This window comes from Ranitomeya variabilis, chromosome 2, assembly GCF_051348905.1.
Source record: "Ranitomeya variabilis isolate aRanVar5 chromosome 2, aRanVar5.hap1, whole genome shotgun sequence".
In the NCBI taxonomy this organism is placed as follows: Eukaryota; Metazoa; Chordata; class Amphibia; order Anura; family Dendrobatidae; genus Ranitomeya; species Ranitomeya variabilis.
In genome coordinates this window covers 720,284,201-720,307,281 of record NC_135233.1, presented here as the reverse complement: position 1 = coordinate 720,307,281, position 23,081 = coordinate 720,284,201, and positions in this window count along the sequence as shown.

The following is a 23,081-nucleotide window of genomic DNA, read 5'->3' as shown; positions in this document are numbered from 1 at the left end:
TGGGGGGTCGCATGATAACACGGCCCCTGTATTTACTTCACTCATACCCCCACATTGGTTTTTATCTAAGTGCTGGCATTAAGATTCAATAGGATTTTTATGGGTTTTTGAAGTTTGGTGTGAAAAGGGTTAAATTATAAAGTAAGCTGCGCCATGCGTGAGCAGGTTCTAACTGGTTTTACCTGGTTTTACTCCCGCACTTTTTGCGAAGTTATGATTGGTTGGTATGAAAAGTGCGGGAAGAATGTTCCCTATATAATCAGCTGTTCCATCAGCTGTCGCTCAGTCACCTGATGAAGACAGAAGACAGCTGATGGATTCCTTGTTACAGCAGCTGATCCGGAGGGTGGAGGCTGAAGGCGGCGCCGAGTGGCTGCAGAGTTGCTTATCTATGGGACCGGCTATAAAACCTACCTATGAGTCCCAGGTCCCGGCTTCTCCTGCTCCACATTCGCCGCCTCCCCGTCAGCCTTCAGAATCCTCTTCTTTGTCTGCGAGAGCAAGTCGGAGCCCCAAGAGGAATCGGAGGGCGAGAGTAGTGTATTCGCCGGTGCCGCCATCTTCGCGCATCCCTGAGTGCTCTAGGAGTGGGCGCGCCGGCGGTCGGAGTTCAGCACAGCGGAAATCTCGGAGCACGTCGCGGGATCTTCGCTCCGGTCAGCTGACATCGCAAACGCAAGCCCCGGATGTTGCCGTCAGAGCCGGCGCGTCAAGAACAGAAGATCCTGAAATAGTTCCGGTCGCAGTAAGGACCTGCGAAGATTCGTCTAACCGCTGTAGCCGTACAAGCGCTGCAGCGGTCCAGGGAGCCTGGGACTCCACATCGCTGCACAGTGCCGAGAACATGATTTCAGGCACTTCATCTGCCACCGCTGCAGCTGCCAGATCCTGGAGCAGCGGTCCATCGCCCAGCCATGAAGAAAGGCATCCTCCTCAGCGTCCGCATTCGCCTACAGTCTTAGGCTTGAGTGCTGGTAGCGCTGCCACCCAGGACCTGGGACGTCATGGATCTGGTGAGACTTTATCTGTCCCTCTGTCTGTCCACTCTCTGAATATGAAGGATTTAATTAAGGAAGCTTTAGAAGATTATTTGGGCAGCAATGTTTTGGCTGCTGCTCATAGATCTTCTATTAGTGAAATGAATTCTGGCAGCTCAGGTATGGTCTTGAAGCCAGGGCTGCCAGAGATTCTTTTGAAAGAATCACTAACATGTGAAATGTCACCTTTGGGCTTTCATCTGAGCCCTGTAGTAAAGGAGCAAATTTGGAGCAGAGCATTTATTGATTTATTTTCTTTATTACCGTCTGGCAGGGATCAGCAGAGTAGGTATGAGAAAAAAGAGGACATGGAGGATAAAAAGAAATCTAATCCAGTGAAATCCTTTAATAACTGGATTCAAGCTTTCTCTATCTACTCTGCTGTCCTAGGCGAGAAGTATCCCAATCTCTGCTCTGGGCTTTTTCAACACTTAGATTGTATTTTAGAGGCATACCGTAATTTTGGAGGTATGGCCTGGCTTCTTTACGACGAGGCTTTCAGACAGAAGCTGTCAATGTTCCCTAATTTAGTTTGGGGTAATAAAGATGTTGGGCTATGGATTTCCCTAATGATGCCTCAAAGGTTTCCATCCCATAGGCAGAACCCTAGCCCCATGTTAAAAAAAGAAGTGTGCTTTGCATTTAATGAGTCATCATGTAAATGGGCTCAGAATTGCAGGTTTCGGCATGAATGCTCCTTCTGTGGGGGCATTCATCCGATGGCCAAATGTTATAAAAAGCAGATGCAAGGTACTCAGCACACTGGCAATAGAGAAACCTTTTCTAAAAGCAACGACGCCGGTGAACCTGGGAAACATGGTCCCATGGTTAAAAATATACCCCGATCAGGAGAGTAGCTCGCTTCTTTTTGACGGTTTTTTAAAGGGTTTTTTCGTACCCCCATTCTCAGGCGTCGGTTGCAAGATTGTGGGTAACCTTCCGTCTGCGCTCAAATTTCCACATGTAGTAGAGGACAAAATAGTAGCAGAGCTAAATTTGGGTAGAGTGTCAGGTCCGTTTGATACTCCCCCATTTGAGAATTTTAGGATCTCACCGTTAGGTGTTGTTCCTAAAAAAGACAGTGGGTCTTTTAGACTCATACATCATTTATCCTACCCGAAGGGTGAATCGCTGAATGATGAAGTGGGCGGTTATAATTGTTCAGTTCAGTATACGTCTTTTGATGTAGCACTAGATTTATTAAGGAAATTTGGTCGCGATGCCCTTATGGCAAAATCGGACATAAAGTCTTCATTTAGGATTTTACCAGTTAATCCGGATGGGTTCAACTCTCTAGGTTTTTCATTTCAGAATAAATTTTTTTTCGATAAATGTCTCCCGATGGGGTTTTCTCTCTCCTGTTTCTATTTTGAATCCTTTTCTAAATTTATTCAATGGGTAGTAGAGTTTGATTTTTCTGGAGGCGGCATGTTACACTATCTCGATGACTTTCTGTTCATTGGTCCGTCCGATTCAATTAAATGTCAGTCTTTGTTGGATAGGTTTTTAGAAGTATGTGACCAGTTCGGTGTCCCAATTGCCTTTGAAAAAACGGTTCCTCCTTGTACGTCACTTGAGTTCTTAGGTATTGTGATTGATTCTCATAATATGTGTTGCTCCTTACCTTCTGAAAAATTGTCTAAGTTACAATCTGCAATTTCTCGCTGTTTAAGTTTAGAGAAAGTTACGTTGAAAGAACTACAGTCATTATTGGGACTGTTAAATTTTGCATTGAGAATTATCCCCATGGGTAGGGTTTTTTCTAAGGGGTTGTATGAGGCCACAGCCGGCCATTCTTCCCCTAAATCTCATATACGTCTGGGGAAGGATTTAAAAGATGATTTGAGAATTTGGCTAAGATTTTTATCTAGTTTTAATGGTAGGACTATGTGGCAGGATTCTTTTGTGTCAGCAGAGGATATTAGTTTGTTTCATTATTCTGATAGAGAGTTTGGATTTGGCATATCACTAGCCTCCCGTTGGTCATCAGAGGCTTGGCCGTCGTTTTGGCAGGAGCTCAAGGTGTTGGATAACCAGACAGTTTTGGATTTATTCTCAATATTTTTGTGCTTGCAGTTATGGGGAGCGTCTCTCAAGGACAAAAGAATATTATTTCCTTCTAATAATCAAGGTGTAATTTTTGCTTTGAATACTCTTTCGTCCAAGAATAAATGGACAGCTAGGATTCTTAGACATATTGTCTTTCTTTGCTTAGAATTTAATATTTGGATAAAAGCCTCTTTGTCTTCTAAAGGGCATTATACTAATACAACATCTGTTTGTTACCGTCAGCTGTTTCTTTTCAAGAGGGAATCCCTGAAAGAGGAGGAGGACAGAGTTTTTTGCCCGCATTGGATATGGAATGTGATTCAGGAGTAATTTCTCACTTCATTGCTAAATCCTTGGCTGATAGAACATGGGCCGATTATTCGGCAGCATGGAAGCTTTGGATGGACTTTTGTTTAGCTAGGAATCACCCTCATAGTAATTGTACGGTAAGGATAGCACTTAGTTTTTTAGAGCATCTGGTACGGAAAGGCTTATCGTTTTCCGCTTTATCAAAAAATGTCGCAGGAATATCATTTTTTTTGAAAATGCTAGGTATAAAGCCAATGTCAGATATATTTCATGTTCGGCAGTTTTTAAAGGGATTTAAGAAAACCTATTTTAAGCCAGATGATCGTCGCCCTATTTCCTTTCAGTTGTTAAAAGACCTTTGCTCATGCCTCTCCTCGGTTTGCGTTAATGATTTTGAAGCATGTCTTTTCTCTACAGCCTTCTCTGTAGCCTTTTTTGCGGCCCTCCGGGTAAGCGAAATAGTATCTCAAAAGAAATCTCTTCCTTCTGGCCTGTCTTTTGATGATGTTCAGTTATTTGATTCGCATGTCATATTATTTATTAAGAAATCAAAGATGGACCAGATGGGTAGAGGCTCCTCCATACGTTTAAATTCCATTGCAGACAGGGTCATATGCCCTGTCTCCAATGCTAAGAGATGGGCGTTATTACGCCCCAAAATTAATGGACCATTTTTTATTTACTCCAATGGGGAACCTGCAACTATTTTTCAATTCAATTTTATCCTCAAAAAATGTCTGAAAGCATTGAATTTATCAGACCAAAAAATTTCTTCTCATTCTTTCCGGATCGGGGCGGCAACAGAAGCCGCTAGACTGGGTCTTCAGGATAGCAGAATAAAGAGTATAGGCAGATGGGAGTCTAATAGGTTTAAGCTTTACATTCGCCCTGATTTGTATATTTTTTAATGTTTGGTTCCTTTTTAGGTTTACTATCAGTCTGGATTATCGGGCATTCCTATGTTTTCTGGGCAGAAAAAAGGGCGAATGTGAGATCCTATTCAAAAAACCTATCTTTTAATTCTTCTTTTCTTCAAGTTTTTTGGTTTAGTAGGCGTGGAATGCAATGGAAGGAACTGATAGAGGAAGTGAGAAGATTGAAGAAGAATTGGCCTAATCCTGATTTAATAATATTGCATTTAGGTGGTAATGATCTGGGTAAAGTTAGCACCCTTAACCTAATTGCTTCCATGAGGAGAGATATTTCCATTTTACAAACAGAGTTTTTTAATTGTTCTCTAGTTTTTTCAGAAATTGTTCCGAGGTTCTTATGGTTTAACAACAACATGATTTTTCTTGAGAAAATCCGGAAAAGACTCAACAGAAGCATGGAAAAATTTATGTATTTAACAGACGGTTTTTCTTTCAGGCACTTAGAACTAGAAGAAGTCATTCCAGGCATGTACAGGGGGGACCTGGTCCACTTGTCAGAAGTGGGTTTAGACATTTTGAATTTGGATTTTCAGTCAATGATTGAAAAATGGCTATGGTGTTTTGGGGGGCCTCACCTTTTCAAGGCGAGGCGTTTGGGATAATCGCCCGTTGAATTCGGGTGGATTTGGTGATGAATTGGAGTATTATTAACTTATTTATTCAAAATGGTTTATTGATGGTTACTGGATTTAAATATAATTTTATGAGTAACTCAAAATAAAACGCCACAGCCATTTTCTTCCAACAAAATTTGGTGTCATGTGTATTTATTGGGATTTTAATGGGGCTTGTGTTACCATGAACGCCCCCCCCATTGAAGAATACATGGGGGGTCGCATGATAACACGGCCCCTGTATTTACTTCACTCATACCCCCACATTGGTTTTTATCTAAGTGCTGGCATTAAGATTCAATAGGATTTTTATGGGTTTTTGAAGTTTGGTGTGAAAAGGGTTAAATTATAAAGTAAGCTGCGCCATGCGTGAGCAGGTTCTAACTGGTTTTACCTGGTTTTACTCCCGCACTTTTTGCGAAGTTATGATTGGTTGGTATGAAAAGTGCGGGAAGAATGTTCCCTATATAATCAGCTGTTCCATCAGCTGTCGCTCAGTCACCTGATGAAGACAGAAGACCCCGCCCACCCTCCCTTAATTTATGCTGTTATTGTTTTTTAAACTGTCGTGGCGTTTGTTTGTGGGATAATCGCCCGTTGAATTCGGGTGGATTTGGTGATGAATTGGAGTATTATTAACTTATTTATTCAAAATGGTTTATTGATGGTTACTGGATTTAAATATAATTTTATGAGTAACTCAAAATAAAACGCCACGGCCATTTTCTTCCAACAAAATTTGGTGTCGTGTATTTATTGGGATTTTAATGTGGCTTGTGTTACCATGAGGGCTTCGCTTGGATTGAGATACAATAGTTAAAGTTAAAAACTTCTGTTTTTCATTATTTAATTAAAATACTTTTTTCTTAGTGTGTGTGTGTTTTATTAACTCTTTCACAACTGTGGGATTAGTAATGGATAGGTGTCTTATTGACACCTCTCCATTACTAAGCCGGCTTAATGTCATCTTATAATAGCAAGGTGACATTAACCCCTTATTACCCCATATGCCAACGCCACAGGGCAGTGGGAAGAATGGGGCAAAGCTCCAGAATTGGCGCATCTAATAGATGCACTTTTTCTGGGCAGCTGCGGGCTGCTTTTTTAAGGCTGGGGGGCCTATATCCATTGCCCCTTACCAGCCTGGGAATTAGCAGCCCCCACCTGTAAGTTTTGCCGGGTTGGTTGGAAAATATAGGGGAGGACCGCATGTTGGGTTTTCTTTCATCCCTTCTCCCCTGCTCGCACTGCTTTTGGCTGAGGAGAGAGCGGATGACAGCCGGCTTCAGCACCACATGCAGGGGAACAGCGCTTACTGTAGTGCTGCTTCGGGGCGGTCATCCATGTGGTCCTGATGCAGCACACAGGCGGCACACGGCTGCCACACATGTGCCACACGGATGTACCACGTGAGCACACGGACATGGATATCTCCGGTACCGGAAATATCTGGATGTGTCAATCTGCCCTTATTTCATAAGCTGTACTGTTAGCTGAAAGTTTCTGCGAGCACGCCCAAGATACTCGGAGAACACCTGTGCATGCTCAGAAATCTTGAGTAAAGTGCACACTCGCTCATCACTAGTCTCCAGCAGACCTCTATGGTTGTCATTGCCAGATTGCTATGAGTGCCACCCCGTGGTCGGCGCTCATAGCAATTGAGCATTTCTGCTACACCCAGGCAATCTGATCATCGCCTGTGCATAGCAGAGGAGATCATAGTACTGCAGCTTCTACTCTCCCATGAAGGCTATGGAAGCATGCAAAAAATAAAAAAAGTTTTTAAAAATATTTTAAAAATTTAAAAAATATAAAAGTTCAAATCAACCCTTTTTCTCCCCATTCAAAACAAAATTTAAAAAAATTCACAATTGCTTGATCTATCATTATAAAAAATCACTAAATGGTGTAAAGAGAAAAAAATTTAAAATGTCAGAATTATGTTTTTTATGGTCGCCGCTGCATTGCAATAAAATGCCATAACAGGCAATCAAAAGTTCGTATCTACACCAAAATGGTATCAATAAAAATGTCAGCTCAGCGCGCAAAAAATAAGCCTTCACCCAGCCCAAGATCTTGAAAAATGGAGACGCTATAGGTCTCGGAAAATGGCACCATTTTTTTTTACCAAAGTTTGGATTTTTTTTCAACACCACTTAAATAAAAAAGAACCTAGACATGTTTGGTGTCCATGAACTCGTAATGACATGGAGAATCATAATGGCAGGTCAGTTTTAGCGTTTAGTGAACATGGTAAAAAAAAACCTCTGGAATTTCCCTTTTTTTGCATTTTCACCGCACTTAGCATTTTTTTTTCCTGTTTTCCAGTACATCAGAGGTGTCAAAATGCATTCCTCGAGGGCCGCCAACAGGTCATGTTTTCAGGATTTCCTTGTATTGCACAGGTGATAATTTAATCACCTGCACAGAATGATTCCAGCACCTTGTGGAATGCTAAGGAAATCCTGAAAACATGACCTGTTGGCGGCCCTCGAGGAATGCAGTTTGACACCTCTGCAGTACATGACATGTTAGAACCAATGGTGTTGTTCAAACCTACCACTTATCCCACAAAAACAGAAGCCCTCAACATAGTCATTTTGACCAAAAAACAAAAAAGTTATGGCTCTGAGAACAATGGGAGCAAAAAATGAAAACGCAAAAGCAGAAATACCCCTGGTTGTGAAGGGATTAAGGATTGTCTCCACAGGACCAATTTAGTTTTCACACATATGATTACTCTGAGTATAACATTATAAGAAATAGTTTAATTTCTGAATTTTTTTTGTCCCCGCTGCATCTCTTAGTTGACAAGAGGCATGCATTTTAGTTTAATGTTTTTACTGATTAATTGTTTTGTTATAGTTTATCAATAAATTGTTGTCAATTCAATTTGCTGGTATATGCACTCCTTTTTCTCCAGATTCTTATCTGGGTTTTGTTGTATACATAATCAGTATGTAAAATAGGGAGCAGGTCTTTGAGGGACCAGTGACCTGTCAGAAGTCTTCAGCATGAATAGCTAATCAGATCACCACATGAAGCCCCCACCTCCCCACACAGGCCGCCCCGGGCACGAGTATATCTTTAACTCAAAACTGAAAATAAAGATTAATTAACAACCATAAGACGGATTTCATCACCCAGGTATCATTTTAATCAGTATAAGGCTGGGGTCACACATGGCGTAAGACAATACGCCACGTATTATACGTCCGAACTACGCGTTCAATACGCCAAAATGTCTCCGTAATCGACTTCCGTAGTTACTGCGTTGCTTAGGTGTGGTCGCGTATTTTGCGCATGTGCTTGTGCGTGTGTAATCCGTATGTGATCCGTATGGCGTATTTATCACGCACCATGACAAAATGGACATTTAACGGTTTTCAGGCCTGCAAATCATTTAAACCATCATTAACCACACTATTTAAGCCCTCTACAACAGGTGTAGCCCTCCCATCTGCCCTATATGTTCTCTAGCATATTTTGGCTGTGTTGCTTTGAGATTACAAACATGTCTGACCCTGTGTATTTAAGCACAACTCAGCGGGTGTTGCTTCACTGGGTGTTGTCTCGTCGCTTTGGCCAGCCATATCAGGTCAATGTGGATCCGCGAAGGAGGAGACAAAGATTGTGGGTACATCCTATATTGCCCCAACGCCAAAGTAAAGGCCATTTCCCGAGACTATATTCAGCTTTGAGGGCACATCCAGACAAGTTTTACCAGTATACTCGTATGTCCATCCGGACTTTTGACATGTTGTTGGAGATCTTACGTCCTGGCCTCACCTTTCAGGACACCTGGATGAGAAAAGCCATCTCTGCTGAGGAGCGTCTGCTCCTAACCTTACGGTAGGTATTCCACATTTGCAAATACGGTTTTTGGTTTTTTTGGGGGTTCAAAATGTGTGGTGTCCTACTAGGTTTCATTAACTTCACTTGGACATGAAGCCACAAGCACATATAAAAGAATGTTGTCAAGCTTCAAGTCGATTTAGATTTTCTATTGAAACTTTTTATACTGTAAATAATTGAATAGTAAATGAAATATACACTTGTGCTTATTCCTTTTTTCGTCGTCCTCATGTTTTTTTTCCCCTTTTTGTTGTATTGCAGCTTCCTGGCCACAGGCTTGTCCTATGCGAGTCTACACCTGGAGTTTCTGATTGGGCGGTCGACCATTTCAGGCATTGTTAGGACAACCTGTTCCCAAATCTGGCAGAAACTACATGAAGCTGTGTTGCCTGAGCCAAAACAGGAAGATTGGATTCAAATCGCCACAGGTTTCAGAAATAATTGTGACTTCCCTAATTGCATTGGAGCTGTGGATGGGAAACATATCAGGGTGCGTAAGCCGCCGAACTCTGGTTCCCAATTCTACAATTACAAGCAGTTTTTCTCTGTAGTTCTGTTAGCAGTTGCTGACAGTAACTACAGGTTTATAATTGTAGACATTGGGGCCTATGGGCGAACTGGAGACTCTAGGGTCTTCAATTCGTCCATAATGGGTCGGCGGCTACGTGACAACCAGTTGAACCTCCCACCACCACAACAACTCCCAGGCTTAAATGCGGAAGCAGTGCCTTTTGTTTTGGTTGGAGATGAGGCCTTCCAACTGTCGAGGCACGTCATGAGGCCTTACCCCAGGCGCAACCTTGACCACCGGCGGAGGGTGTTTAATTTGAGACTTGCCAGGGCACGGAGACTGGTTGAGTGCGCCTTTGGGATTCTTGTTGCCAAATGGCGTGTTCTTCAGTCTGCCATCCAGCTGAGTGAGGCTTCAATCAACGAAGTGATAAAAGCCTGTGTAATTCTACATAATTTCACAAGAATACATGATTGTTCCTCGCCAAATTTTGAAGATAACCTCATGAACAATGTTAGTAGGCCTACCCCATATGTCCCTCCTCCGCGTCGTCCACTTTCTGGTCTTAAAGTTCGTGATATCTTTACAAATTATTTTTTGACTCCTGAAGGTGCTACTCCCTGGCAAGACTATTCCTTTTTGCATGTGTAATTAATTAGCTCTATAAAGTATGTGTTAACCAAGTTTAAAACTCTGTGTGTTGTAATTTATTTTTTCACATATGGTTATCAGCATATCATGTGTGTGTGATTGAAGAATGAATACAGCGCATCCAGACGGTGATTGGTAATAATCAAACGTTTTACTGTATAACTTTTTGAAATGTCTAGGTTATTATTTTGTCCTAACCTTTTTTTTAGCCTAAGAAAGGCCTATTTTTGTTGTCATCCAAAACTTGGTACTACATCCACAATAAACAATGCTCTGTAGGGACAATACAAATGAAAGTTGTGTCTAAAAATCATATTAACAAAAAATTTAAAAAAAGTTTAAAGAAACATAAAAAAACAAAAAAACAAAAAACAAAAAAAATTACAAGTCCTGGTAGGTTGGTGCAGGAGAAGTAGCTTGCTCAGTGTCTGCATCAGGTGGCACTTGTAGGCCCAATTGTCCAGCACCCTGTGCAGATGTTGTAGTGGCCTGAGGGACATTAGCCCAGCTATGATGCTGGGAACTTGGAAGAGTGGGGCGTGGATTTTGGAGATACCCCTGCTGGGGATGACCATATGGCCGGGAATCATAACCCAAACCAAAATGACCATATTGTCCATACCCAGGTTGGGACCAGCCTCCAGCACTGGATGTGGACAAGTGGCCATATTGGGATGTTTGATGATATCCCGCCATATGTTGCTGAGGTGGCCATTGTGTGTTTGTTGTGGGTTGGGGCTGAGGTGTTGGCTGACGTGGAGGGGGTGCTTCAGATCCTTGTGGAGCTGCCAGGCCTTGTAATCTCTGAGGCCGCAGAACATTTTCAGGTGACATCTGCCACTGTTCAATCATCAGCATGAGATTGTATGGGTTATTTGGGGGGGTGCATGCGTCCACAAGGATCTGAAAACAGCCTCTCACACGAAGCCTTAACTCCCGCTCTATGGACCTTAAGTACTGGGCAAGGCTCCTGGTAAATCCCTCCTCCCCATCATCGTCTCGGACACGTGCCAAATAGCTCATGACCCCAGCATCCACGTTTTGGCGGCTTTGGATCAGCTGTCTTCTGCGGCGTGCACGCTGTGGTCTTACTGCAGCCTGTGGGGATGGATCCAGGGCAACAGTCGGGCTGCTGCTATTTCCAGGGTCATCCTGGCTAGGTGGTGGTGCTGCTGATGATGCTGCGGCGGAAGAGGCAAACTGTGGGTCCTCTTGGTGTGGTATGGATGCAGATGGAGCTGCCTGACCAGATGAGGAGGATCCAGGAGGGATGGAGCCAGAGGGAGCAGCAGATGGACCAGCCACCTCTTCACCTTCACCAACTGGGTCAATGACCAGTTCCGAGTCAGACCCTGTCTCCCTGTCAGTGAGGTTAGACTGAGTTCTGAAAAAGAACAATGTTTTAGGTACAAAATTTTGCCCAAAAAAAATTACACTAAAAAAGATATTCAAAAAATTAATTGAGGTGGTTACTTACGGCCTGAGGTCCATGCTGGGATTCAGAAAGTTGAGCCGGTCAAAATAGATGTATTTCTTTTTTTTGGGAGGTGCCCCGGCTCCACTTCTCTCCCGCTGCTGCCTCTCCCTCCTGTACTGATCGCGGATACTCCGCCACCTTGTTGTAACATCACCCACTGAAACCACAAAAAATACACACATTCATTAGCCCATTAAGCAGAGTGGTCACAAAAGGTGTAACTGACTAGACAGATTTAAGTGGAGCATCCAAATAGGCATTTGGGGAGCACATTTAATATAAAATTTTAAAAAAAAGCAAGCAAGGCCACAAGGCCAGAGTCCAATAACCTCCATCACAGAAAGGACAAATAATGGGAAACACTGTGTAGTAAAAGGGCCACCGATTGTAATTATTAATGAAAACTGGTTATCATGTACAACACCATGTTTCTACTAGTGGGCTTTCTATTTCCTTCATGAAGATTTCTGCCATTCTTGATGAGAAAATCAAAGTAGTAAGCGCCTGATGATTCCCAATAAAATTACATTTCAAACATGGGTGTACTTACATATCTGTCGCTGTGCCGCACGTGGCTGCTGGTCATAATGTGGGAAGAGGGACACACAAACGCTCCTCCATGCTGCCTCTTTTAGTGCCCTGTTGGCATAATTTGGGTCTCTTTGGTCCCAGATGACAGGCCTCTCTTGTACCAAAATGATAAGCATGTCCGCGTTCACAATGTTGGCCATGCTGAATATCACTCCGTGGAGGCGTGCAGCAGACTTCCGGGTTCACTGTCTGGCTTTTTCAGCTAATTAGCATGTCTCACCTGCCTGATTGAGGCCTTTGGACGTTTCAGGACATCTGCCAGTAAGTTGCGTATTTCTCGCAAGGCACACGCATGGTCCGTAAGCATTCCGTATTATACGCTCTCCCATAGACTTTCATTGGCGTATTTTTTGCGCGATACGCTGACAAACGCAGCATGCTGCGATTTTCTACGCCCGTACAACGCCGTATATTACGGATCCGTAATATACGCCTGATAGGATTAGACCCATTGAGAATCATTGTGCCGTATGTAATGCGTGTTTTACGGACGTAGTTTCTGCGCTCTTACGTCCGTAAAACACGCATGTGTGACCCCAGCCTAATGGTGCCGACCTGACACTGTCTGTAGGTTGCTGTGTAAAATTCTGCTGACAGGTTCCCTTTAAGAAAGTGGATAGGGATGATGCATTAAATAATTAAAGAAAAAATAAATTATGTAGCAAGAAAAAAAAAGCAGGAAAGACTTAGTCAGAGAGACTCATTGTTTAGGAAAGTAAAAGTAATCCAAAATCATTCTTCAATTACATAAACTGTAAGAAATTTAAAAATGATAGTGTTGCCCCACTCAAATTAATCTGGGAGAAATGGTGGAAGAGGATGAGGGAAAAGACAATCTACTAAACACCTTCTCTACAGTATTTACATAAGAAAATCCCGTGACAGATAAAGGTACCTTCACACGAAACGACTTTGTAACAATATCGCTAGCGAATCGATCCGTGACGTTGCAACGTCCTGGCTAGCGATATCGTTTAGTTTGACACGCAGCAGCGATCAGGATCCTGCTGTGATGTCGCTGGTCGCTGAATAAAGTTCAGAACTTTATTTGGTCGTCCGATCGCCGTGTATCGTTGTGTTTGACAGCAAAAGCAACGATACCAGCGATATTTTACACTGGTAACCAGGGTAAACATCGGGTTACTAAGCGCAGGGCCGCGCTTAGTAACCCGATGTTTACCCTGGTTATCAGTGTAAAATGTAAAAAAAACAAACAGTACATACTTACATTTGCATCCCCCGCCGTCTGCTTCCCACACTGACTGAGCGCCGCAAAGTGAAAGTGAAAGCACAGCACAGCGGTGACGTCACCGCTGTGCCCTGCTACTGCCGGCGCTCAGTCAGTCAGTGCAGGAAGCGGACGCCGGGGGACGCGAATGTAAGTATGTGCTGTTTGTTTTTTTTACATTTTACGCTGGTAACCAGGGTAAACATCGGGTTACTAAGCGCGGGCCTGCGCTTAGTAACCCGATGTTTACCCTGGTTACCCGGGGACCTCGGCATCGTTGGTCGCTGGAGAGCGGTCTGTGTGACAGCTCTCCAGCAATCAAACAGCGACGCTGCAGCGATCGGCATCGTTGTCGCTATCGCTGCAGCGTCGTTTCGTGTGAAGGTACCTTATGATCAGGAATACCATACATTTTCCATGCAATGTTACCTGCTTAACCCAGCAGGAAGTACAACACAGCCTCAAAATCAGTAAAGTAGACAAGTAATAAAACCTGGATGACATACACCACCAAGTACTGCATTAATTAAAGAAGCACTTCCATCAAAGTTTTTATTCTCTTAATATATTGCAATCATCATATTATATAGCACTTTGTACTTACAATTGCTCATTTTGCTCTTTGCCCAGCTAATTCTTCTCTTTTCCATTAGGTCTATGATTAAAAACAGACTAGCTGATTCCTGTTAAACTCTATGTAGAAAGAGTAGGTCAATTTTCTAAAGTTATCCTACATTGCAAAAGTCTATGATGTAGGGAGGAGCAAAGCAGCTGGGTCAGGAGTTGAAGAGTGGAATGATTCATGCAGAGACAAGAGACTTCCTATTTCTGCATAGATCAGAGAAAAGAGGATAATTACCTGGGTAATTTACTGGTTAGAAAGGCAAAATGGGCAATTGTAAGTACACAGTGCTATATAATATGATGACTGCAATATATTAAGAGTATAAAAATTTTAATGGGAGGAGTGCTTCTTTAAGTACCATGATAAACAGATCACTATTTCTAATATTCAAGGATTCTATTATAACAGGATCTGAATCACAGGAGTGCAGCTGTCATTGCGGTAATTAGCATGCCTCCTCAGCGCCACCCTACTCGCCACTGTCCCCATGAGGCTTCTCTTTGAGGCCAGATGGCTGAGTTTTGCCTCTTGCAGCACTGCTGCATATGAATCTGTTTATGTTTGGCTTCAGAGGGATGGCCCATCTCTGCAGGAATTTAACCATGCTGTGTCCTGCAGAGATTAAGTTCCCAGGCCTGTCCTGTGCAAGCAAGGTTTATAGCTCACTCCTCTCTCCACTCTTGACACAAACGTTGGTTCCTAGTCAGTTTGCTCTTGGCACAAATATTGGTTCCTAGTCAGTTTGATCGGCTAGTGTACTGTTAGTTCATGTGTGTTTTGTTTCTCCTGTTGTTGACCTGGCTCATATACCTGTCCTATCTGACTTCTCTGCTCCTGACCTCAGCTATGTATCCAGAGCCTGTACTACTTGTGGGTCACCCCCGCCTGGGCCGTGGGGTACTCGGTACCGGGTCCTGCAGTTCACAGGGGGATGTCACGGTGGCGACCCGGTCCATGGCCCTGGGCACCCATTTTAAAGGGGGAAGGTCTTTAAAGGGAATAAAGTTTATGTTTGTGACGCCACATGTGGTACTCGGTCAGTGGGGACCGACGCTGCTTTAAGGGGTCCTCTGGGGTGATGTTATGGCAGCTAGATGGTATACCTTCCCACAGGTGAAGTATGTCCCCAGGGCTCCCGGTGTGTGGATGGTAGATGGTGAATGGCGCAGTAAAGAATGAGGACACAGGTTTGCAGTCTCTTTACCTTGTTTACTGAAGACTTCAGGCAGCCACAGTCCAGGGCACCAGATCACAGGGCAGGCAGGTTCCAGCCTGCTTGGAGGCAAGTTAGGAGTCCCCTTATCCAGGTGGAAATCAAAGCCTTCCTCTAGCGCCGTGGTGGTGTAGTCCCTTACTGCCTATGGCTTCACATAAGGTCCTCACAGATGCTATATCTCTCTCTGTCCCCCGGATAGGATAGGACATAACCCGTATGACTGGTGACTTGAGGCGGTTTATAGGGACTCTAGCATACCCCACTGTGCCTCCTGGGTATTAGGTCGGACAGGTAACTTGGAGTTCAGCTGTCCTACCGGTCTCTGATGTAAGTCATAGAGGTCCTTACAACCTCGGTGTTCCGGCTAACGGGTTCTGCACCTCAGAAGGAGGCAGCCTGCTCAGGGCTGGTCTCCCCCTGATATCCTCTCCTGTGCTTTGCTCTCCTGCTTGTTCACTGCAATCAATTCGGCTTTCTGAATGTCTCTTTCTGGGAACTGCTGCAGTGCAGCTACACAGCTCCTTAAACCCTCTGCTGCCTCAGACTGATCCAGTCTGTCTCCTGGCAAGAACTGATTCTCCTCTCCCTCTGTCTCTCTGACAGGAACTGACTGGACCTTCCTGGAACTGGCTTACTTTACCTCCAAAAACTACCTTATATATGGGGAGTCACCTAGTAAATAGGATTAAAAGCTCCCCCTGGTGGCCTGGAGTGTGAATGTGTTGCATGTTTGTGGTACCTGGTTACAGTTATCCCTTCTTGCTTTCAAGCATAACATCACTCTCCCCATGAGGAAAGGAATGCTACTGTGAAAAACAGGACCCTGGGGCGCCACACTTGCCACAACTCACACCATCTGACCTCGTTCTGCTATTCACCTTCCTGTACTTTGTACCCGTACCTTTGACCCTCCAGTATGCTTCTGCAGTCCCAGGGATTGCTCTGGAGTGGCACCTGGTGTCTTCCAGCAGCCCAGCCTACCCTCACCACCAGAGGGTCTTCAGGTGGATTGAGAGAGCAATAAAATATTAAAACAACCTGTGTGTTTATTTCATAAAAGTACTTTGTAATAATGTGTGTGTTTTTTTAACCCTTTCATACAATTGGATTAATAATGGATAGGTGTCATAATTGACGCCTCTCCATTATTAATCTGGCTTAATGTCACCTTACAATAGCAAGGTGACATTAACCCTTCATTACCCCATATCCCACTGCTACACGGGAGTGGGAAGAGAGTGGCCAAGTGCCAGAATAGGCGCATCTTACAGATGTGCCTTTTCTGGGGTGGCTGGGGGCAGATGTTTGTAGCCAGGGGGGGCCAATAACCATGGAACCTCTCTAGGCTATTAATATCTGCCCTCAGTCACCGGCTTTACCACTCTGGCGGAGAAAATTGCATGGGAGCCCACGCCAATTTTTTCCGCCATTTAACCCTTTATTTTAGCAGCTACAGCGCCAAAATTTTGCACATACACACTACTAACAGTAGTGTGGAATATGCAAAAAAAAAGGGGATATGAGATGGTTTACTGTATGTAAACCATGTCTCATATCCTGTCGGGTTTGGGAAGGAGAAATAAAAAGCCGGCAATTGAATTACCGGCTTTTCACATATATCGCGCTGAATTAAATATAAATACAGACTATATATATATATATGTGTCTCAATGACATATATATATATATATATATATATATATATACTGTATATATGTTTTAACGAACATTTGAGCACATAAATTCATTAGATGTTGGTTTTGCAAGCCTGCGAGAAAATATCGCAGTACGGATGCCATACGGATTACATACGGAGGATGCCATGCGCAAAATACGCTGACACACCCTGCCTACGGATGACATACGGATCACTATTTGGGGGACTTTTCTGCGTATTACGGCCGTAAAAAAGGGACCGTATTTACATACGCTGAGTGTGAGGCCGGCCTAAGTGTGACCAATCCCACAGCAAACTGTTAGGCTATGTGCACACGTTGGGGTGCAGAATTTTCTGCATAAAATCCACATCTCCTGGCAGGAACCGCAGGTGCAGATTTGCTGCAGATTTTGTGCGGTTTTTATGCGGAATTGATGCGAATTTTGTGCGGATTTTCTGCGGTTTTTACCACTGCGGATTTCTATAATGGAAGGGTACAGAAACGCTGCAGATCCGCACAAAAGAAGTGACATGCACTTCTTTTAAATCTGCAGCGTTTCCACACGGATTTTTTTCCACACCTTTTTTTTCCCCATTGATTTACATTGTACTGTAAATCACAGTGCGGATCTGCAGTGTTTCTGCTCGGAAAAATCCGCTGCGGATCCGCACTAAATCCGCATTGTGTGCACATAGCCTTAGATTCATTCTTGCATCAGTTTCCCTCCAGTGTTTCATTGCTAGGAAAAAAAAAGACCAGATAGATGGAAACAAGGTCATAGCTATTTATTTTGCTGAGCACTGTACAAAAATAGTACAATCCTATTCCTAATGGCTCCCTCTGCTTTTCCCCTCACTTCTCTCAGTGTTAGGCAGTACTCATCAATCCATTTTACAGGTTCCTTTTTCGTCATTTTTTTTTAAACTAGACAATACACAGACCAATTGAGTGCAAAAATTTTAAAAACGGATCATGCTTCCATTCCATGAAATTTATATCATGTCCCATTCTCATCCATTTTGCTCATCAAACTTGGCTATTGAAGTCAATGGGATCTAAGAAATAAACATGAAACATGTAAGACATACTTCCATAAAATAAAAATCTGAAACAGTACAAACTGCATATGAGGGGGTCTGAAATGAATTGAAAAAAAAAGTAAAGAATACAGACTTAAATGTATAAATTTACTTATAAATGAAAGGAAACCTCTAACACAAAAATTCTAAAATGTTTGCTATTGAGGTCTCATAGGCCAGACTAAGCTAATAACTGGGGCCTCACTAGACCAGTGCTTGTTTCCTCACAAAGAGTCTTGCTCAGGGCTATAATACATTGACGTTTCTGAACCTATTAATTGATATACCCATTTCCAGAGATCCTTCACTCCAGGCAAAGCAGAAGAAGCGGCATTAGGGTATGTGTCCACGTTCAGGATTGCATCAGGATTTGGTCGGGATTTTTCATCAGTATTTGTAAGCCAAAACCAGGAGTGGGTGATAAATGCAGAAGTGGAGCATATGTTTCTGTTATACTTTTCCTCTAATTGTTCCACTCCTGGTTTTGGCTTACAAATACTGATGAAAAATCCTGACCAAATCCTGATGCAATCCTGAACGTGGACACATACCCTTAGGGTTCGTTTACATTGGTCAACCCACGACTATAATTGGCTGTTGATCGGCTACATAGAAATCGGCGATAATTTAATTAGCCAGCTGATTGTGCTTATGGTGCACACAGAACTGTCAATATTAAGTCATTCAGTGCGTATAGGCTGTGTTTTTGGCAACACAAGTCGTGTGTCATAGAGGATGATGTGCTGAAGAGAATTATGAATTTTAAGCAAGCTTAAAAATAATTTCATCCAAACGAGTGAATGGCACCCTGTTTTTGCTTTTCTCAATAATTGTGCCATGTGAATGCACCCTTAGCCCCATTTTAAGAAAGCAGTTATAGCAAATTTCTATTTGCAAGCCATTTTTAAATATTATAAGCTAATATTGCTGTCAGGGTTGCAACCTTCCCTAAATTCCAGGGCAGTCCGTAAAATAGGCCACTTTTTTTGCCCTGTCCGTAAAAATGTTTTAAAGTTATCCTTGATTCCCTGACTTCAGTCAGTCAAAAACCGCAGTAGAAACTGTGAAGGCACACACACATATACCATTTGTCCTAAGAAACATGAAATTGTTTGAACACGTGTCGAATTTTTCAAATTCCTGTTCATTACAATGTAACATTTGGTCACTGCCATAAAAGATTGTACATGTGAACGTAGCATTACATAGCCAATGTAGAGAAGTCATCCATAGGTCAGAAATCAGTTTCACCCATTACTTGCCAAATTAGCAATTTTCACTTTTTTTTTTTTAATGACAGATTTTTTTTTAATGATTTGGGTCCTAATTAGTGTTGAGCGATACCGTCCGATACTTGAAAGTATCGGTATCGGATAGTATCGGCCGATACCCGAAAAGTATCGGATATCGCCGATACCGATACCTGATACCAATACAAGTCAATGGGACACCAAGTATCGGAAGGTATCCTGTATGGTTCCCAGGGTCTGAAGGAGAGGAAACTCTCCTTCAGGCCCTGGGATCCATATTAATGTGTAAAATAAAGAATAAAAATAAAAAATATTGATATACTCACCTCTCCGACGCAGCCTGGACCTTACCGCTGTAACCGGCAGCTTCCGTTCCTAAGAATGAGCGCTTGAAAGACCTTAGATGACGTCGCGGCCTGTGATTGGTCACCGTGACCGCCATGCGACCAATCACAAGCCGCGACGTCATCTAAGGTCTTTCAAGCACTCATTCTTAGGAACGGAAGCTGCCGGTTACAGCGGTAAGGTCCAGGCTGCGTCGGAGAGGTGAGTATATCAATATTTTTTATTTTTATTCTTTATTTTACACATTAATATCGATCCCGATACCGATTCCCGATATCACAAAAGTATCGGATCTCGGTATCGGAATTCCGATACAGCAAATATCGGCCGATACCCGATACTTGCGGTATCGGAATGCTCAACACTAGTCCTAATGAATCAGAAACATAATTTGCTAAATTTTTTCAAGTATGGATTTTTCAGAAAAGGGCGCCCCAATATTCAATTAAAAATGACAATGACATGATTACCTATTTTGTAAACATTCATTTTACAAACACAACACAAAAAATTGGACCTACTTATAAAAATTATAAAATCTTAGTTGCTAGAAGCTAAAGATTAGGCGTCCCAAAAAAAGGACATTGGTAGATAATGGGTTAATATCCTTGTTATCTTCTAATTCTAACAACCATTACTGAAGTCATTTGCTTGGCAAACAGAGCAACAATCCTTCATCACAAACCCTTGATTCATTCGAGTATAAAACTGCAGGACGTAATCCAGTTGGTTAGGCTGCATTTCGCCTGTCATGTTTCATCATTCCGAGTGATATGCTGTGCTTGAGAAGGAATTCTTAGTCCACACTCTGTACATTTTTAAAGGTTATCAATGAAATTCCACAGCAAGGTGAATTACATTAAAATATTTTTCTAGCCATTCCTGAACTCTCCATCCAACTTGGCATTGGACTGCTAAGGTATGAACTTTTGACCGAAGCTCGGATTGCTTGGTGACATGTCCTGCTCGTTAGTTTCGGGTGACAGTTCACTGTACTCTAGATCCTCTTGTGTCTAAAGAGGGGAGAGGGCAGGATGATATTAGCTCTGTATTTTCACAGGAGCAAGAAATTCCTTTGGTCTCAAATCTGTCTTGGCTTGCTGCCTTCCTTGCCATGCACATGACCACCAGAAAATCCTCCTATTTTTGTCTTTAGGTTGGAACCTAGTAGTTGAGCAAATACCAAAGACGTGTTATAATTAGTTGACACTTGTATTTGTGTCCCACAAAGGATGCATGCAATGTGCACTGTTCTAAAATGTGTCACTACTACCTGCAGGATTACAAGTAAGGCTCTAAAGTGTCTTTTAACAGGTCGAGGCGAAATATAGCCTGGCAGCGTGAAGTAATCAAAGTCCCCAAATGTCATGTGACCTTAAGTGACAGAATATGGAAACTTGGATGGCAACTGGATCCCATCTGTGATACTCTGGTTGCATCAATGTAAAAAGAACAGTATGATGTTATAGCTCTGATATTTTAGTCTGACTGGAAACTCTTATTCATTTGCTTTAATATACATAACTTGCCATCACTTATCGCTTACAGGGGATTATAAAAAAAATGGTGCATTACAGGTTTATCATGTTATCATCTAACACACAGTATATTATTTAGGTAACCATTGTAATATTTGTAAGATACATGATCTTCCGTCACATATTCTTCACAATATACTACAATTGTTATGTCTTTTTAGGACATGTTCACACGTAGTGTAAGCACTTTGCTTTTTTTCAACTGCATTTTGTGGTTTTGCAGAAAGTCTGCTGTGTTGAAAAGTTCCAAGCAAAGTGGATGTGATGTCATGAAAAATCATGCCCACTTTGCATTTAAAAATGGTGTTCAACTGTGCATTTATTAACAAGTCTTTAGACTTCTTTGGAAAGGCTACAAAAATACCTGTGTTTCTTCACAAAAAAAGCCTAAAAAAATGCTGATTCAAATCTGCACAAAAACGCATAAAAAATGATGAACAGATAACAAAAATGCAGCGAAAATGCAATAATCAGAGTAAATTGCTATTGTGTATTTTGGGCAGACAGCTGCAGAACAAAGTGCCAAGATTTTCTTGCTCTCTAGATACAATGCAAGGCTGATGAAGAGGATAAAAGGGGAAGATCGAAGCTTGGAAGATAACGGATAGAGTATTACGCAATGGAGTTTCCAAGGATGTTGAGAGCAGACGGGGAATTTACCACTGGGACAGTCAGCCAAGGGCACCTTCGGGTGGCAGTCCAAGATGTCTCCCAGGCAGCATTTTGCCCAAGGTCACAGTGTAGGGCAGATATATTTAGAGCAATACAATGATACTGTATTTTTAAGGGCTCTAGTATGTTCTGCAGAAGACCGGAAAAGATGGAAGTCTGCAGAGATGCTGTGGATGGGAAATGTCATCATGGTGTCTTGACAAGATGAAGAAGAAAAGAATGAGAACAATTCCAATCAGAAAACATGTAAGGTACCTGGATGTAAAGGTTTCTTTGTGATACCAACTACAGGTCCTTCTCAAAAAATTAGCATATAGTGTTAAATTTCATTATTTACCATAATGTAATGATTACAATTAAACTTTCATATATTATAGATTCATTATCCACCAACTGAAATTTGTCAGGTCTTTTATTGTTTTAATACTGATGATTTTGGCATACAACTCCTGATAACCCAAAAAACCTGTCTCAATAAATTAGCATATTTCACCCGACCAATCAAATAAAAGTGTTTTTTAATATCAAACAAAAAAAACATCAAATAATAATGTTCAGTTATGCACTCAATACTTGGTCGCGAATCCTTTGGCAGAAATGACTGCTTCAATGCGGCGTGGCATGGAGGCAATCAGCCTATGACACTGCTGAGATGTTATGGAGGCCCAGGATGCTTCAATAGCGGCCTTAAGCTCATCCAGAGTGTTGGGTCTTGCGTCTCTCAACTTTCTCTTCACAATATCCCACAGATTCTCTATGGGGTTCAGGTCAGGAGAGTTGGCAGGCCAATTGAGCACAGTAATACCATGGTCAGTAAACCATTTACCAGTGGTTTTGGCACTGTGAGCAGGTGCCAGGTCGTGCTGAAAAATGAAATCTTCATCTCCATAAAGCATTTCTGTTGTGAATTAGACTTTTTGGCTCCCTCTTGTGGTTACTAGTAATATGACTCTGGGATTGTCTTTCCTCAGTTTGGCACCCACCTGGGTCGTTAGTCCAGGGGTGTTGCTATATAAGCTTCCTGGATCCTTAGTCCAGTGCCTGGCATCGTTGTAATCAGATCCTTTCTGTTTGCTCCTGTCTGCTGGTCCTGGTTCGTGCAAAATTAAGCTAAGTCCTGCTTCTTTGTTTTTTGGTTATTTGCTTGCTCTCATTTTTGTCCAGCTTGTACTAAATGTGATTCCTGACCTTGCTGGAAGCTCTAGGGGGCTGGTGTTCTCCCCCCGGGCCGTTAGATGGTTCGGGGGTTCTTGAATATCCAGCGTGGATATTTTGATAGGGTTTTTGCTGACCATATAAGTCATCTTACTATATTCTGCTATTAGCTAGTGGGCCTCTCTTTGCTAAATACCTAGCTCATTCTTACGTTTGTCTTTTCCTCTTACCTCACCGTTATTATTTGTTGGGGGCTTGTATCCAACTTTTGGGGTCTTTTCTCTGGAGG